The 14,069-nt window shown below is 38.1% G+C and overlaps 1 non-coding gene across 1 annotated transcript; it reads left to right on the top strand.

The window, feature by feature from the left end:
* The first annotated feature begins 2,614 nt into the window (after positions 1-2,614).
* On the top strand, positions 2,615-2,721 carry LOC131170899 (small nucleolar RNA R71). Its single transcript, XR_009141663.1, has one exon. It is a non-coding gene; the product is annotated as a small nucleolar RNA R71 (small nucleolar RNA).
* The last annotated feature ends 11,348 nt before the right edge of the window (positions 2,722-14,069 follow it).

Genomic DNA, 14,069 nt, shown 5'->3' with positions numbered 1-14,069 from the left:
GCTAGGCAATTATCAAAAGTAGTTCCATAGATGGAAAAATCATCCATAAAAACTTCCATGATATCTTCAATATAATCAGAAAAGATAGCCATCATGCATCTTTGAAAGGTAGCAAGGGCATTACAAAGAACTCTCCTATATGTAAATGTTCCATAAGGGCAAGTGAATGTTGTCATTTCTTGGTCTTCTGGGTGAATAGGAATTTGAAAGAATCCTGAATACCCATCTAGGTAGTAGAAATAAGAGTGTTTCGCTAATCTTTCTAACATTTGGTCAATGAAAGGGAGAGGGAAATGGTCTTTTCTGGTAGCACTAACTAGTGACTACTCTAGTAGGGATTAGTTCATTGCTTGCATTTTGGATAATAGTTGTCCCACCTTTCTTAGGAACTACATGTACTGGACTAACACATTTACTATCAGAGATTGGGTATATGATACCTACATCTAATAGTTTTAAGATTTCTTTCTTGACTACTTCTTTCATGTTTGGGTTAAGTCTCCTTTGGTGTTCGATTGTGGGTTTGCTATTTTCTGCCATGGGTATCCTATGCATGCAAATTGAGGGGTTGATTTCGTTCAGGTCTTCTATCTTATATCCTATGTCTTTGCTATGGATCCTAAGTTCTCTTAGCAATTTTTCCTCTTCTAGCTTAGACAGGCTAGCATTAATTATAATAGGATATTTAGAATTTGAGTCCAGAAATGCATACCTTCGTGAGGATGGGAGAGGTTTAAGCTCTACCTCTTTGGCATTTTCCTGAGACTTACCTTTGGTTTGTTTCTCCTTCAACTCCTCCATCTTGGAAGCTTTAGCTAATGGTAGGGGTGGATGAGCTGCTAACTATTGTGCACAGGCTGCTATTTCCATATTTTCATCATCCACTGTGTGGCTATGCATAATACATGCTTCAAGAGGATCTTTAGGATGTGTCTCATAAAATTCCTTTTCAATTTGTTCGTCAATTATGTCAACCTTGAAGCATTCATCAGGTTCAAATTTGTGTTTCATTGTGTCGAACAAGTTGAACTCCACTTCTTCTTCTCCTACCTTGAGAGTTAGTCGCCCATTTTTTACGTCTATGATAGCTCTGGCGGTTGCCAAGAATGGTCATCCCAAGATGATAGGAATTTTAACATCTTCTTCCATCTCAAGGATAACAAAGTCCACTGGAATGAAAAATTTACCCACTTTAATAGGAATGTTCTCCAGTATTCGTACAGGATATTTGACAGATCGATCAGCCAATTGCAATGAGATTATTGTTGGTTTCAGTTCCTCGATCTCCAGCTTTTTGCATATTGATAGAGGCATTAGACTGACGCTTGCTCCAAGATCGCAGAGGGCTTATCTATTTTCTTGTCACCAATGAGACAAGGTATGGAGAAGCTTCCTTGATCCTTCAACTTTGAAGGCAGTTTGTTTTGCAGAATGGCACTGCATTCCTCTGTTAGAGCTACTATTCTATAGTCTTCTAGTTTCATTTTCTTTGACAAAATTTCCTTAAGAAATTTGGCATAGGATGGCATCTGAGAAAGCACTTCAATTAAGGGGATGTTGATGTAAAGTTTCTGTAAAACTTCCAAAAACTTTCCAAACTGCTTGTCCAATTTGGCTTTTTGAAATCTCTGAGGAAAAGGTAGGGGGGGCTAGTATGGCTCTGGTAATTTCTTTGTCTTCCTCGCTTCCTTTTCCTGATCTTTCTTAGCTTCTTCCTCCTTTTTCTCTGCTTAGTCTTTAGATTTTTCAATGGTTCCCTCTGTCAGTTCTACCTCTGGTTATACCAAAGTTCTCCCACTCCTCATTGTAACTGCCTTACAATGCTCCCTTGGGTTCATTTCTGGTTGACTAGGCAGCTTGCCAGCAGCCTTACTTGAAGAGCTTGCTTGTTGAGTGATCTGGTTTTCTAGCATCTTGTTGTGAGTAGTAAGTTGTCCACTCTGGAAGTCAACTGTTTAATCAATTTAGTTTGTTATTGTTGAGCTGTTAGGAACCCTTCTATCGTGGTTTCCATAGTCATTTTTTGTTCAGGTTGTTGAGGTTGGAGAGGTAATGATGACTGTCCAAAGTTTTGTCCTCTGTTCTGAAATTTAGGAGGTAGTTTGTACCCTTGTTACTTGTTTATTGGCTGGTTCTGCCGATTGGACCATGAGAAATTTGGGTGGTTCCTCTATCCAAGGTTGTAAGTATTTGAATATGGATTGTTGGGCTACTTCTGGTTGAAGTTTCCTCCATTATTCACATAGTTCATCTATTTTGAGGAGGGTTCATTAAAATTACTGTATTTTGAACTCATGTATCCTCCTCCATAGCTTTCTTAAGGTTGACTATTTGTACAGACTACGTTGGCTTGCCTCTTTTCGAGTTTCCTTGTGAGCTGGTCAAATTGAGCATTTATCATGCTTAGGGCGTCTACTTCTAGTACCCCTGCAGTTTTCCTTGCATTTCTCTTTCATTTGACCACTCATAGTTATGGTATGCAACCTTTTTTAGAAGTTCAAGTGCTTGTGGCACTGTTTTCTCCATTAGATCACCTTCTGTAGTTGAATTAACTATGCTCCTTGTAGAGGGTGGTAATCCATTATAGAAATTTTGCACTAATAGCCAATCTTCTATACCATGGTGTGGACATTCCCTCTGCAGGTCTTTGTATCTTTCCCATTCGTCATAGAGTGATTCTCCTTCCTTTTGTCTAAAGGTGTTGAGCTCAAGCCTCAGTTTTGAAGTTTTTGCAGGTGGAAAATATCTTGCTAAAAAGGCTTGAGAGAGATTCTCCCAAGTAGTGAACGTTCCAGCTGGTTGAGAAAGTAACCACTTGTTTACTCTGTCCCGAAGGGAGAATGGGAATGCTCTGAGTCTTATTGCTTGATCAGACACTCCATTCATCTTGAATGTATCACATAGAGCAAGAAAGCATTGGAGGTGATAGTATGGGTCTTCTGTAGGCAAACCTGCAAACTAGATTTATTGAATCATTTGGAATCATGCTGATTTTAATTCAAAGTTGTTGGCTTCCACTGTGGGTCTAGTGACACTGGGCTGAAATCCTTGGATAGATGGAGCTCCGTAATCTCTCAAGAGTCTTGGTCTGTCATTATTATCGCCCATGGTTGGAATTTTAGGATCTCCTTGATCGTGCTCTTGATGTTTCCTTTCCCTCTTGATGGCTTTCAGAGTTCTGTCTATCTCCATATCACAGTCCAATATTTCTTCTTCTGGCCTTTTTCTGGTCATATACCATATTGAGTACCTGAGATAAAAGAAGAAAAATATAACCAGTAAAATAAAATTATATAATAAATATAATTGCCTAAATCAGCTTAATTGCCTATGGCTTGGTATCACTATAGCCAAAGGATCCCCGGCAACGACGCCAAAAACTTATTTACCTTGTTTTACAACCCCGCAAGTGCACGGATCACTAACAAGTAATAAAGTGATAAGTAGAGTATCGTTTCCACGATGACCTTTGTTTGGCAAGTACTAATCTACACAGTAATTTTAACTGTCTAGGCTATCGAATATTTAGGGGATGAAGTTTGTTAACCTTAAACACTAGAATAGTAAATTTAAAATAAAGTAATATATTTTTGGAACAATTCTGGATTTAATATTTTACACTTGAATCTTATTAGGGATGTTATCTCGTTTATTTACTGAATTGAGGGTTGTTTTCCTTGATGGAAATTAGCCCTAAGTTATCCTAAATCCTCTCTCAAGGCATCTAGAGTGTGTTTTAATTAACTCAAACCCTACTTTCATAATGATCAAATTAATTAAAACCCTTTCAGACCTTTGACCAATTTTTAGGGTTCTACAAAGGTATCAGCCTATGACTAGGTTAGAATTCCTAGCTTCAAGATCCTGATTTTCTAATATTAATCTTCACCTTTCAGTCCTTCAATCAACATCTACAATCATGTCTAAGTGGGTACCATCACATAGCATGCATTAGGATCACAAGAAATTAAATCAAGAAACGAATCTCAAATCTAGTGAATAAAACTTAATGTTCATCCATAATAATAATTACAAGCATTACTCTCCCAAATCCAGAATAAGGAAACTACTCACTCATGGTGAGTTCAACAAACATCATGATAAAAGGTAAAAACAGTAAAAAGAAAATCATGTAAAAGAAATAAAGTAATAGAAAACTATCTAGGGAGATGAAATGAAGGAACCGAAGATAGTTTGCAGCTTTGATCTTTTGGAGCTTCAGCTGGAAAACTTCTTTTGGTACTGATGTAGAGCCCGATAGCAGCAACCTTCAGCAGCACTCCCTGCGATAGTCCTCTCTTTTGATGTTTTCTTTTCTATTTATATTGGTTGCTCTAGGGTTAGGTGACTTTGAGTCCAAAGGGCCTTAGGAGTCTCATTTTTATCCAAAAACAGGGGGAAATTCGAGTTATAAAACTGGTTGTAGCATAGTACACGACACATGTGTCACTACACGGGTCCCGTAATGTAGGGCCGTGTAACTTGCTAGAGGAGTTTTGCGAAATTTTGTTTTAGCACAGAAAGTTACATGGGTCTGTGCTAACTACATGGGCCGTGTACTGTTGTTCCCATAAGGTTTTTCAACTTGTTTCCCAACAGTGACTTACATGGGTCTACTTACACAACTCGTGTACTTATGCTTCTCATCGATTCTCTTGGCTTTCTTTTGGCAGAGAGTTACACGGGTCTGGGGCTTGGTTTACATGACCCATATACTTTGCATCAGCAGCAATTCTCTGTCTCTTGACTCCTCCAAGCTTTCCTTTATACTCCTATACTTCTGGGGCTTCACCCAAACACCTAAAATGATGCAGAAAACATGGAATTAAGGGCTTTATAATAGAAATTACAAAAACTTATGAAATCAACTATTATGCATGAAAATACTTGCCTAAATGCTATGGAATAGTATGCAAATGTGTTTAAAAACATCTATACAATTCAAGTGCATCAATGACATGATCACAGGTAGCTTTTCTAAACTCACCAATGGCTTGTCTCTTGAACAAATCAATCTCACGTTCAAGTTAGATTGCTTTCCGATCCCTTGGTCTTTATCCGATAAGTTCGAATCAATATTGGATCTCCAGACCATCCAATCCTACCTGCTGTTGTTCTCTGATCTCTCTATGTACAAATACCGCAAAATTCCATCAGAATAGTGTTGTGATCGGGTATCTCTCTTGAGTTGCACAGATATTCCTCAAACGAAGTTAAGGTTTTATCTGGTCTCTAGATAATGATTCTAACCTTAAAAAGTTTAATTCATTTTTAAATCTTTACAATTCTAATGTTCTAAAGTTTCATTTAATATTTGGTCCTAGCTCTGTCAGATCTCATGTTCACGTGTAATGTTTTTTCGATCTCTTAGAGTAGCTTGATATCTTATAATTAATAACCGCTCTCGGGTTTAATGTTCAACTGCATTCAATTGATTAAGTACTCAAGCAATTTGGTTTGGATGCTTTCCGATCTTATCAAAAAATTGAACATAAAAGACTTCGATTCATTTCAAAATAAAAATGTATAAGTCATTCGACAGGAGGGTCTCCCCTAACCTACTCTCTGAGTACATTATCAGTTCTATCATCCTCTCTCTCTCTCTCTCTCTCAGGCTCCTCCTCGCTCTCCTCTTCACCTCTAGGAACAAGATCCACCATCCAAGAGAAGTCTTCCTCAGGATAGCGCCTCACAAGCTAGGCCAGAAGATCACCATAAGCATTCACATAAGCGCTAGCTTCTCTCGCCACAGCCTCTTTTTCTTTCACTTTGATCTCCTCGGTAAGGTGAGTGACATCGGCAGATCAGTAGGTCTACGCATCTTTGAGTTCCCATTTAAGTTCAGCTATCATATCCTCATAAGATTTCGTCCGACCTTCTATCTCAGCAATGTAGTCCTGAGAAGACAAAAGTTGGGTTTTTGTGGAAGCTACATCCTGGACCACCTTTAGAATTTCCTATCTTAAGAGATGGGCCTTTTCTCTAATTATATGTTGATTCACAAGGCTCTCTACACTCAAGCTCATCGTTTGAGCCAGGAGATCATTAGTACTATCCGGAACCAGTCTATTCCGGTCTTTTTGAAAGAATATGGTGGCACCCAGGACCATGGCCAAGCCAGGGTTCCCCTGAACTAAATGATTCTTTTCTAGGGAGTGGATGAGGACCTGAGCACCACGAGAGAGGGTCCTTACGGTTGGTTGGGAAGACCCTCCTTCTGCAATTGAAGAAACTGATGGAGGCGGTGGTTTATCTTGCTAAGGAGGGGAAGGAGCAATCTCTATCTCTGGGGTTGGCTATTCTGGAGGTTGGAACGAAGAGCCCGACACTTCTACTGAGTCTCGCTTCAGCGTTTGGGATGCAACAGCAATTTTCATTTCTCACACTTTTCAGGCGACCTCCCTTTTTTGCTTATGGCTCTCTTTTGAGCTCTCGCGTCCCGCCATACCTGCACAGAAAACAAGTTAGTGAGATCACCAAAGTCAGGAGACTCAAGATTTAGGTTGTACTGATCCCGAGACCAAGGTTAGAGAGCTGCAGCTCATAATCATCATGGGCGATCATTTGCATTAGTCTCCACTTCAGTTTGGCCATAACCGCATCCAAACATGAATACTTGTGAGTGGCTGCCTGATGCTTCAATTCCTTTACCATGGCATCATCGTCTATAATTAGGGTGATCTTATTTGGAACTGAAAGAACTAGGTACTACCAACTATGCGAGATACCCTCAAAACCATTCGGGACCTTACTCCTCAATATGAAGAACCAATTTTTCCAATTCTTCAATGAAGAAGGGAGATCGGTGAAAAGCCCACGGTGTAGCTTGGCTTGAAAAAACCAATACTCGTCGTCCTTTCGCCGAGTAAGCCTATGCAACTCGGCGAAAACCTTTGCTGTAGGCTCGAGCTTTTTAGCTTGGCATAAGCCTCTGAAAGCCACCAGAGTCCACCAAGAGTTCGGGTGCACTTGGGCTACACAGACATGATGGAACTTCAAAACGGCTCTAAAGAATTCGTTCAGGGGGAACTGAAGCTCGAGCTTCAATTACTCTTCGTATACCATGATCATATCGTTTTCTTCAAAGAAATGATCAGCTCAGAGATCGCCATGACATCTGATAAGTTTGAAGGAGTCAGCCTGAAGGTTATATTCTTGACTAATGGACTACAGATTGGTCTCCTTGAGGATCAACAACAACTTGTCTATAGGTAAGTTTTCTTTCCCTGAAGAAGATGCTTGTTCTGATTTAGTCACCCGACCGTGGGCTAGGACAGAGGTTGTAGACGGTTCGGGTCACCCACTCGGTCTGACCACCTCACCTTTGTCTGATGTCCATGAGATATGAACGGAGGAAGGACTAGTAGCTCTCTAACCATCGGTACCACTCATTTTCAGAGAACGAAAGTGAAACCAATCAAGAAAAGATCAAAACCCTTACCAGAGTGTGAATCGACACTAAAATATCTAGAAAACAAGAAGGAGTATCGAAGTCGCTAGGGGAAGGTCTGAAAATGATATAAAGGAGCAAATAGCTAACCTCCCCTCTATTTATACCCGCCTGAGCATTAAATGCTCAGAAAGTCTCAAGTGACGCATCGGTTAGCAGAACCGAGCCGCCTCAATGACACATCAAAAGAAGATTCCAGAAAGATAGTAAAAAATTCAGATAAATGAGATCGGTTAACGAAGGTCATCAGATTGAATAGGGTTCCAAACCAATGGATTGGCAAATGGCGATTTGTCTAGGTGGCCACATTTATCAGAGATCAGAAAAATAACCAACGCAATAATAAAACAAAATATTCAAGTAAAATTCCATTTCATTTTCAAAAGGTCAGATTACATCATTTGGGTGATCTCAAAAGATCAGATTACATTATTTGGGCAATCTCAAAAGATCGGATTACATCAATTGGGCAATCTCAAAAGATCAGATTACATTATTTGGGCAATTTCTCAAAATCAGCACTACATTATACCTGACTTAAGACTACTCCGAAGCCCAAAATGATGGCCTATATCAAAGCTTAGTCTTGTAGCTGAATCAAAAAGATGTGCTTGATCAGAAAGCTAGCAATAAATACTGGGCGGATGTATAGCTCAGATGGGGTGACTATGACTCTCATGATATTGAGAGGCGTAATTGTCGATGTCATCGACCAGAACCGAGCTGTAATTGGGACCCTCGAGATGGTAAGGAGCCAAGTGAACTTTAAGAGGTGGTCACCGATATTAAGATTGAAATTAGAGGTCTTATTGTCAGAGATCGGTCTAGGAGCCATGCTGATAGGTCGACCCAGATCGGTGCAATAGTTTTGACCTTGATCGGTTAACTAGTCTAGTTCCCTCACTATCATCAGATGACACCCTCGTGAACCTCTGATCACCGAAGTTGCTCATTTTCAGGTGATGAACAAAGAAAGCATTCGAAAAAAGAATAAAGTGGTTATCATGAGAAGAATTCTTGCTAGAAATGTCACACCTTACCCCTCTGTAAGGCATAACATGATCCCGTAGAATACCTAATGAACTACCGAACTTCATCTACCGATAACTCATTAAGTACACTACAAGGAATTTTAAAACAATTTTCTTATTTTTGATAAGTGGTGAGCATTTTCTAATAAGTATTTAAAACATTTAGTTAAAATTAAAACTAGTTATATTTTTGGTCTACTTTAGTTTTCCGCAAATTTTATAAAAATTTTGACAGAGTTCTGTCAGTATTTTGAGAAACCAGTTCTTCAAATACCTGTAAAAAGTACTTCTAAAAATGTTTTCTCAACAACTACTTCAATTTCACAATCAAACTCAATCCATTTCAACAACTCCACAATCATTTCAATCAATTTCTCAAGTTCAAAATTCAATAATCCTTAAAATATTAACAGTACATTTCATTCAAATTAAATAAAATAGTTCCACTCATATTTCATTAGAGACAAAACAATTTATATATATACATCATTACAAAATTTACATCAAAGGAAATTCAAACTAAATTTTTTTATTACAAACTTTGTACAAGCTGCTCAAGACTCATTTACATGTCTGTACTTTTATATACAATACATACATCAAAAGAAATATTTATAATTAGGGTATAAATTATACCCGATGACTTTAAGCTGATAGCTCCTCACACCTCAGCAGCTCAGTCTGCTGCTCCTCTAGTCTCTGTATCTGCGACAGTAATAAAAGCTATCGCTGAGTACTAGGACTCAGCGGTGCACAACATACTAGAATAATCTTTATGCAAAACTTAAATCATATTTATTCAAACAAATTTAACTAAACATGAGCATTAAACACAAAACATGAATTATGAGATTTTAATGCAAACCAAGTTCATTTCAAAGTATCAAAACACATTTCATAAAACCCACAGTTAGATCATGCCATTCGAAACAAATAGAATCTCAATAGCGAGAGGCTAAAGAGAAATCACATCACAAGGCTAGCTAGCTCAAATATATGGATATCTATTCACATCCTCTTCTACTGGCACACCTCAACACTTCTCCAGAGAAGGAATCAAAATTCAAAACTAATTACCCCCACTAGTCGTGCTAGTGAGGTGTTCAAGTATATGGTCATGACACTGTGGTTTCAAAACTTATCTTAACAATTTGCTAAACACTATCATTTCAAATATACATAACAACATTTCAACAATTTAGATCAAACATCATAAGAATGCCATAATCTAATATTTCACATTATTCAAAACAGTATGCAAAAGATGATTATAAAAAGTATACGTTGTGCACAAACCTCAAGCGAGTCGTCTCTTGGCCTTGACTCGGTTCCTCGGGTTCCTTCCCTGTATTTTTTCAACTAAAACACACAATTTTACAATGTTTCAGTACCATAATTTAACATAAATCCAAAAATAAATTTAGCCTTACTTTTACCTAGCTCTAACGTGCTAAACTCGACATTCTCGAAATTTTATGTTACGGGTTACTATTCACTACACTATTCAAGTCAAATTGTTGACTTTCAAAGGCTTAATAGGTATGGGAACTCCAACTTCACCCACATACCACATTTTGGTCACTAAACTTGTTGGTTTTGGTCATTTTCTCAAAACTTAGGTCTTTTAGGCAAAATAGCCAAATTTTCAATTTTGGTGTCCTTAATTGTATTGTTTCATTGGTTAGTTTACTATTGGAATTTGGCAAAACTTTCTGCATAGAAAATGTTCCCTATTGTCTTAAGTTTATTTTCCTTTTTGAATCACTCCAATTGGAGTTTTGTAGCTGAAGTTATAAGCAAATTACGTTTACTGTTCATCCTGCAGAATTTTGTTCTGGCAGATTATTAATTCTAATTTTTTTCAGCAATTTGATCAAGTTAGGTCCATAATTTGGTCTAACTTTCTTCACATGAAATGTTATACTATGCCTTAGGTTTCCATCGGTTCAAGAATCACCTAAATCGGAGTTTTCTAGAGAGAGTTATAGCCATTGAAACTTTACTGTTCAAATGGCAAATCTGCAGTCTGCAGATTCAGTGACCCAACTTTGCTCAGTAATTTGATTTGGTTAATGGCATAATTTGGGTTTGTTTTCTCAATGAAAGTTTTAGATATATATGTCGTCTAACCACTGGTAAAATTTCAGGTCATTTTGACCTGCCTAGCTCAAGTTATAACTAAATGAATAAACACTGTTTATTTGGTCAGGTTGTGCAGAAACAGACTGTGATTTCTCAACTTTGGTCAATTTGTTCTCTAGGTTTTAGTCACTTTTTGGGCATGCTTCCCAAATGAAAATTGTGTCATTTAGTGCCTATTTTCATCCCCAATTGGTCCCATATCCATTGGACTTGTAAAATTTCATTTTTGATCCCTCAAAGGAGATTTTGGTCATGTTGCTAGCAAATGACCTTATCCAATCCGAATTGGCTTTTAATTCCAACACTTCTAACACACCTCATTTGGTCACAAATGACCATTTTTCACTTCACATTAGGTCAAAGACACCATTTACAAATTTCTCCAAATTTTTGCCTCAAAACCCTAGGTCTCAAACCCTAACCACTCTAATCCATTACAATTAACTAATTCAAAGCATATAAACACAATCTTTCAACTCATTCAAGCATCTTAACATGTTTAACTCAATCAAACTCATGCAAATCACTCTCCCCTCCCTGCTGGATGAATTTTAGTTTAGTCCCTCACACATATTTTTTTTCTATTTTAAGTTTATTTACATGTAATTCAAGCTAAAAACACAACAAATAATCTCAAACTTTCAAATTGATGTGTTTACCTCAACTTTGATATCCAATCTTCAATTTTCCTCCTCTTTTCTTCTTTCTTTCTTGTTAAATTTCTTTCTTAAGGGAAGGGAATAAGGTTTTATGGAGTGATTATAGAAGAAGTTGGGATTTGGTAAGGGTTTCAAAGCTTGAAGCAAGCTTAAAATGAGATTTGCAATGGTGAGGGAGGGAGAAGGATGAAGACATCCACTTTGAGGAAGAAGAGTCTTTTAAATTTTTTTTCTTTTCTTTTCTTTTGTCTTTTATCTCTTTAGGAAGACCAAAAATCCAAATAAATAAATAAATTAATTATATTCTTTATGGCATCATGCATGAGGTCATGCATGATGTCATTACCTTTTAACTTTTCCATTCTCTTCTCTTTTTTTTATTTTTTTTTTATTTTTTTATTAATTCTTTAATTTAATTCTCGATTTTGAAATTTTTTTTTCTCCGATTTTATTTGACAGTTAGGTCAGGAGTCAGCTCTCGGGGTCAATTGACCAAATTGCCCATCGCCGGTTCATCCCGGTTTGCAAATAATTTAATATTTCTTCCAGCTCTCTGACCTAATTATTTAACTGGCTTAACAGTTCCTTTTCGTGATTTTCTCTTTTCCACCATGTTTATAAGGGTCCTAAGTACTGCGAAGTCACATTTTATGGTTCAAAATTTGAGTTTAAAACGACTTCGCAGTCGTTCCAGAGAAGGTCACCCATCGCTATGACTCTCGGCTCGTTTAACTTCTTATGTTCTATTTTTCTTGTTTATACTTAACTAATTGAACATTACTAATTATTTGTGTTTATGGCTTCTCTAGTTGTCTTAAGTGTGGTTCCAATCCCCTTAATTGTCCAGACCGACACCGGTCACCGGAACAGTGAAATATACTAGGCTATGCAAATAGGGGTGTTACAATTCTCCCCCCCTTAAATAAATTTTGTCTCGAAATTTTTACCTGGTATTAATCTCTGAACAGCTGTGGGTGTTGTCTCCTCATTTCCTCCTCTCGTTCCCAAGTAGCCTCCTAGACTAAATGATTGTTCCACAGCACTTTTACCGATTGTATCTGTTTGTTACGTAGCTGTTTCACCTCATAAGCCAAAATCTCTATTCTTCTTCATATGTGAGGTCTGGATTCACTTCCATTTCCTCTACTGGTAGTGCATGAGATGGATCTGATCGATACCTCCTCAACATAGACACATGAAAGACATTATGTATCTTCTCCAACTCTGGAGGTAGTGCCAAACAATATACTAAAGGACCCACTCTTTCCAGAACCTCATATGGCCTAATGAAACGAAGACTTAGTTTTCCCTTTCTGCCGAATCTTATAATTCTATTCCAAGAAGAAACCTTGAGGAAAACTTTCTCACCCACTGTATACTCAATATCCCTTCTTTTCAAAGCAATGTAGGACTTCTGATGGTCTGATGCAGTCTTAAGTCGATCTCGGATCACCCTGATTTTCTCTTCAGTTTGTTGAACAATTTCGGGTCCAATCATCTTTCTTTCACCTACGTCATCCCAACACAACGGGGTTACTTTTTCTGCCATACAAAGCTTCATATAGAGGCATCCCAATGCTTGATCGGTAGCTATTATTGTAAGCAAACTCAATCAAAGGCAAGTGCGTATTCCAACTGCCCTCAAATTCAATCACACAAGCCCGTAGCATGTCCTCCAAGATCTGAATTACCCTCTTAGACTGGCCATCTGTCTATGGGTGAAATGCCGTACTGAAGTTCAATCTAGTTCCTATGGCTCTCTGAAGACTACCCTAGAATCTAGAAGTGAACCTAGGATCTCTGTCTGATACGATGGACACTGGAACTCCATGCAGTCTCACAATCTCATCAATGTACAACTTGGCCAATCTTTCCAAACTGTAGTCCATCCAAACTGGCAGAAAATGAGCAGACTTGGTTAGTCTATCAATAATGACCCATACTGCATCATGACTCTTTTGTGTCTTCGGAAGTCCCATCACAAAATCCATCGTTATTCTTTCCCATTTCCATTCTAGTATTGGTAGTGGATGTAACAACCCAGCGGGTACTTGATGCTCTACCTTTACTTGCTGACAAGTTAGGCATTTAGAAATAATCTCTGTCATATCTCTTTTCATACCCATCCACCAGTAATGCTCCTTTAGCCCCCTATATATTTTTGTGCCACCAGGGTGCATGGCAAAAGGAGACTCATGTGCTTCCTTCAAAATGATCTTCCTCAATTCAACATCATTAGGAACACACATTCTGTGCTGGTGTAGCAATAGACCATCATCTCTGATTGAGAATTCTGGTTTCTTGCCCTGTCGGACTTCTTCCATTAGCTTCTGATACTTTTGATCATTCTGATCAGCCATTCTGATCTGATCAATCAACACTGGCTGTACATGCCATGCAATTGCTGTCTGCCCATCATCATTCATCTCTAAGCTGGCATGTAATGATCTCAACTCATGTACCATAGACAAAGGAGTAACCCATAGACTTGCCATAGTCTTGCAACTTAAGGCATCAGCCACAACATTAGCTTTCCCTGGCTGATAGTCTATCAGACAATCATAGTCTTTTATCAACTCTAACCATCTCCTCTGTCTCAAATTCAGCTCTTTCTGGGTGCCCAAATACTTCAAACTCTTATGATCTGTGTAGATGTAACACTTTTCCCCACACAAATAATGTCTCCAGATCTTAAGAGTAAACACTATGCTGCAAGCTCCAAATCATGTGTCGGATAATTCCTCTCATGCGGTTTTAGCTGGCGCGATGCATAGGCAATGATATTTT

Source organism: Hevea brasiliensis, chromosome 11 (assembly GCF_030052815.1).
Source record: "Hevea brasiliensis isolate MT/VB/25A 57/8 chromosome 11, ASM3005281v1, whole genome shotgun sequence".
In the NCBI taxonomy this organism is placed as follows: Eukaryota; Viridiplantae; Streptophyta; class Magnoliopsida; order Malpighiales; family Euphorbiaceae; genus Hevea; species Hevea brasiliensis.
Note: the sequence above shows the minus strand (reverse complement) of the source record. Positions and strands in the feature narration are given on the sequence as shown.